Here is a 4,630-nt window from a genome sequence, read left to right on the forward strand (position 1 = left end):
TCAACACAGGTGGCATTTTCCAGATGAAACAAAAGAAAAAAATGATGTTAAACACAACCTCAAGGAGTACTGTTTCTAACAAAAGTAATTCTAAGAAAATTAATCCATAGATAAAGAAATTATAACCGTTTAAAAATAGAGAGTGACTTATAAGACATCCTGTACATGTGTAAACCTGACATTTACTGAATAATACAGAAAATAAATAACAATGTACATTAAATGCGGTCTGTCTCAGAGACCATTCGAAATATAGCGTATGACCATAGAAAGTTTCTTCCTTCAAATGATCGTTTCTGTCACATCCCTGAATATTGACCACTCCTCTTGGGACACCCTGTAGGTGTACATAGGGTCACCAGCAGTTGCATATTCCTCAATAACGATGCTTTTGCCTACAAGAAAATATCTTCGTTGCATAATTTTCAGTAAATGCATAACAATTTAAGTTGTATGTCTACATGGTAAAGCCGTATGTGCTTATACAGGGTGATCCCATGAGGACGTTACAAACTTTCAGGAATAGTGGAGAAGGGTAAATGTATCAATCTGAAGTAAGGGACCCTGGTCCGGAAACGACCGAATCGGAAGTTATAAGTGAAAATTATTCTGATACCATTGATAGTGGAATACATATACCGATCTGTTGCTGCTACGATTGCAATTGCAGGGTAGGCAACTTTCAGAGATGCCAGTACTGACCAAAACAAGATAAAAAGTGTCTAGTAAACATGGCCTCTAAAACGCACACCTTAAGAGCTATGAGCACTTGTTCATCTTCGCTATTGTGAAACACATCTCTTCTACTGAACAAGTGCCCATTAGTCTTAAAGTACACAACTTAGAGCTCACGTTTACTATACTTTTTCCTTTAGTTGGTGCATATTGTCACCTCTGAAAGTGGGTTACCCTACAGTCTTACTCTATAGTCTACAATACTGGTACATCTATTCCACTGTCAGAGGTATCAGAACCACTACACCTTTCGACTTGGTCGTTTCCGGACCAGGGTTTCTTACCTCAAATTGGGGAATTTCTTGGCCACCAAAGTCCATAGAGCTTACCTCTTACGAGTTTTGCTGGTGAGTACAGTTGAAAGACAAAATCTAAATAGGAAAAGTAAATGTAAGAGATGAATTGATCGTTCGGACAATGCATGTTACTGTTGATTGGTTGACTGATGTGGAGGAGCGGATCAAACAGCGAGGTCATCGGTCCCATCGGGTTAGGGAAGTATGCAGAAGGAAGTCGGCCGTGCCTTTTCAGAGGAACCATCCCGGCATTTGCCTGAAGCGATTTAGGGAAATCACGGAAAACCTAAATCGGGATGGCCGGACGCGGGTTTGAACCGTCGTCCTCCCGAATGCGAGTCCAGTGTGCTAACCAATGCGCCACCTCGCTCTGTCATGATACTGTCTTCATAAAAGAACGCCAAGACGACCTCAGAAGAATTACACGTGGTGTTGTCAAGAGAAATCGAAAGTGCTTTTCAGTCAGAGGTGGAATTAATAAAAATTAACCTCGAACATTATCATTGGCCTTCGTTTATCATCTTCTGCGAGTATTTGTTTGGGCTTCAATCTAACAAATGGTTGGTTCCAAATGGTTCTGAACACTATGGGACTTAACTTCTAAGGTCATCAGTCCCCTAGAACTCAGAACTACTTAAACCTAACTAACCTAAGGACATCACACACATCCATGCCCGAGGCAGGATTCGAACCTGCGACCGCGGTTCCAGACCGTAGCGCCTAGAACCACTCGGCCACCCCGGCCGGCTTCAGTCTAACAGTCGGCCCCTGTAGCTGAATGATCAGCATAGATGGCTGCCATGAAGAGAAACGCGGTTCGATTCCTGGTACTGCCAAGGATTTTTCCTTGGTGGGTGGATTGCTGTGCGGCGCACTCAGCTTCATAATGCCTATTGGGGAGCTACTTGACCGAACAGTAGCGGCTCCGTGGTCGGGAAAGTCTGCAAAACGACCGGGAGAACGGTGTACTGACCACATGCCCCTCCATACCGGATTAACATGACGCTGAGAGATAGAGGATGACACAGCGGTCGTTAGACATTCCTTGGGTCTTCACGGCTTGGATGAGGAACTCGGTTTTCAGTCAAACAACTGTATCTCTGTAACCAACAAATACACTCAAACACAAAAAGAACGACACACCGTAAAGGAATTATTCGAATGGGACTGAAATAGTTAGATGTGATGTGCATGTACAGGCAAACAAATGATCACAATTTCAGAATAATTGGATGATTATTCAAGAGAGAGAAATTCTCTGATTGAGCAGTTCAGTAGTCCATTGGTCCAGCTCTGGCCCTTATGTAAGAAGTTGTTCGGCTTGGCATGGTTTGATAGAGTTGTTGGATCCCCTCCTGAGCAATCTCGTGCCAAATTATGTCCAACTGACGCGTTAGATTGTCTAAGTGCCGAGATGGTTGAGAGACCCTTCCCACAGTGCTCCAAACACTCTCAACTGGGATATATCCGGCGACCTTGCTGGCCAAGTTGAGGTTTTGTAAGGACAAAGACAAGCAGTAGAAACACTCGCCGTGGACGGGCCGGCATTATCTTGTTGATATGTAAGACCAGGATGGCTTGCCATGAAAGGTAAGAAAACGTGGCGTAGAATATCGGCGACGTATCGTCGTGCTATAAGGGTGCCGTGGATGACAACCAAATGGATCCTGTTATGAAAAGCAATGGCACCACAGACGAGATTAGGTTAGGTTAAGTTAGCTTCATCACTCCTGGATGTGGTCTGTATGGCGGACGAGAGTCAGATTGGTATCCCATCATTGTCCGGGGCGTCTCCAGACACGTCTTCGGCCTAGAATCTCATTGACTGGGGTATAATTGTCTTCAGTAATGAGTCTACCAAAAGTGGACCAACGCGTTATTGACTTGCTCAATTTGTGAAGTACTTTCTCTTGAATAAGTCATCCAATATTTTTCCATTCGGATAATTGCTTCGTAGTACTCGTTTTCTTTTTTTGTCTTAGAGCATATTAGACACATATTACATACAATATTTTATCCGAAATTGTCTATATTGCCACCACCTAAAATATTTACTACTCCTCGTGAAACTCACTGTATAACGACAAAATATTTATATAGTCCTAAAACTGAAGAAAATATCTTACAAATGTAATCCGGAGTACGAGATTTCTTGTACCTTGTAAAACGTAGTCACTCTGAAGACGCTAGGGTGACAGTTTATTCTGTTCTTTATACATGCAGATCCATGAGACATCCTTTAGTATGGATCCCGAATGACTTAGTTGCATCTGGCCGATTCCTGAACATCCGCTCAAAGTTTAGGTGAACCACTACACTATATTCCAATGACTGATGCAACGTTTATATTTTCTGGGTTTATCTTGTCGTCAGGCTTACCGACAATCATTCTTCCCACGCACTATTCGCGAATGGAACAGGGTTGGAGGGATCAGATAGTGGTACCGAAAGTACCCCCCGCCACACATCATTATATGCCTTGCGGAGTACGATGTAGATGTCTATGTAGGAGGTGCTGCTGTATTTTGCGTGATGGTTCACCTGCCTCTGGATGCTGACTCAACGCTGCACTAGTCCGGTAAGCCACCTTTGACAGTCTGATACTCTCATGGCGGAGAGCGTCTAGCATCGTGGGTTAGGAGGCTCATGCTAATCCATATACAATGCTGTCGTAATCTATTAGGAATCTCATAAATGCTGTTGTGGTAGTTGTAGTAGTAGTAGTAGTTTTATTATCCACAGATCACTTTCGAAAGAATATTGTAGATGTCTTGCTATCGCAATTTAAGAACAACAAAAATAATGTGATTCATATATACAGACGTTTACACACCGACAAGTGCAGTTTGATAAGGATGGGACAAGTAGTCAACCATGGCCTAATAGCAGGAACCATCCCGGGATTTTCCTGAAGTAATTTAGGAAAACCACGGAGAACCTAAATCAGGATGGTCAGATTAAGACTGGAGCCTCTACCCTTCCGTATACAAGGCCAGTCTTTTTAAAACAGTGCTACTGCATACGGTTTATCTCTAGCATATAATACCGTTTTACGAAGAAGTTATTTCTTCTTCTTCATTTTCTTGTGCCTTTGTCCTGCATCTGCACAGGGTCGGCACTGATATAAACGGATATGGCATGGTTAATTAAAGGGGTGTCGCCGCCCCCTGGGCGGAATGCGTGTACCCCAACGGTCTGCGTTTAGTGTTACTCATGTGAAGGCGTACGAAAGTTTTCTAAATGTTTGCAAATCGTCTAATTGAGGCAGAACTTCGGTGCTATGACGGTATTCATCCAGTAAAATGTGGAAAACCGCCCAAAATCTAGATCCAGTCTTTCTGGCACACTGACGCTTTCCGTCAATCCGCTGGGCGGATTAGATCCGGGATCGTCCCACGTCCCCATCTCCCCTCATCGGAAGCGCCACGTTAACACACAAAGCTATAAACGCAAGTTCTTAAAAAAAGTTACTTAATAATGTGTAAGACTAGAGCTACACGATCATTCTCACTCTGAGTCACTGCACACACTACAAATACTATACAGATATTGTTCCATAATGTAACACTACAAGTCTATTTTCAGATGTCAAGAACATA

General features: G+C 43.0%; 1 non-coding gene across 1 annotated transcript; it reads right to left on the minus strand.

Annotated features, from left to right (window-relative positions):
• Positions 1-1,702: 1,702 nt before the first annotated feature.
• On the minus strand, positions 1,703-1,775 carry Trnap-ugg. The gene has a single exon. It is a non-coding gene; the product is annotated as a tRNA-Pro (tRNA).
• Between the last annotated feature and the right edge of the window lie 2,855 nt (positions 1,776-4,630).

Source organism: Schistocerca piceifrons, chromosome X (assembly GCF_021461385.2).
Source record: "Schistocerca piceifrons isolate TAMUIC-IGC-003096 chromosome X, iqSchPice1.1, whole genome shotgun sequence".
In the NCBI taxonomy this organism is placed as follows: Eukaryota; Metazoa; Arthropoda; class Insecta; order Orthoptera; family Acrididae; genus Schistocerca; species Schistocerca piceifrons.